Genomic DNA, 635 nt, shown 5'->3' with positions numbered 1-635 from the left:
CATCACGGGCGCTGCCCGTATCTTGGACACTGGCACTGGCATGGGTCCGTAGGCACTTGTAGTCCGCACACACCTTACTGTAGTACACCATCTCACAGAATTGGGTTGAAACGAAATCAGATAAATTGTCTTGACTCCGACGGGTGAGCCAGTCCATAAAAGGAAAAGGACTTCTTTCCCTCAATCAACATCAAAACAACATTTTTAATTTACAATAATTGGAAAGCCAGCTCCCAAACAAAATAACTATATTTACTTACTTAATTCAAAATAAAGTTTCAATACTTTAATTTTCATCCGGATACACCGATTTTGATTGCTTGCTTTGGGTTCGCGAAAACGTTTGATGATTCCGATGCTGTCCAGGTTACCCGGTCGTTGTGCTGTTTCAATTTTCCAACCGCATCGTGAATTTACCAGAACAAGTGATAGTTCTCTGGATATTTATATCCAGAGTCCAGAGTCTTAGCGGCTTCGGAAACCCTCGGATTTCCTGTATCATATTATATTTGGTTACTTTTGTAATAACTCAATACCTTTAATTGACAAAAGAAGAGCTAAAGCGACGAAATACTTTATAACCTTTTAAGATCCGATCCAAAAACTGGTGAATGTTGACCCAGTCGGACAAGAAC

The sequence above is a fragment of the Phytophthora parasitica genome (genome assembly GCF_000247585.1).
Source record: "Phytophthora parasitica INRA-310 unplaced genomic scaffold supercont2.7, whole genome shotgun sequence".
Classification (NCBI taxonomy): domain Eukaryota; phylum Oomycota; class Peronosporomycetes; order Peronosporales; family Peronosporaceae; genus Phytophthora; species Phytophthora nicotianae.
This window is presented reverse-complemented; position numbering follows the sequence as displayed.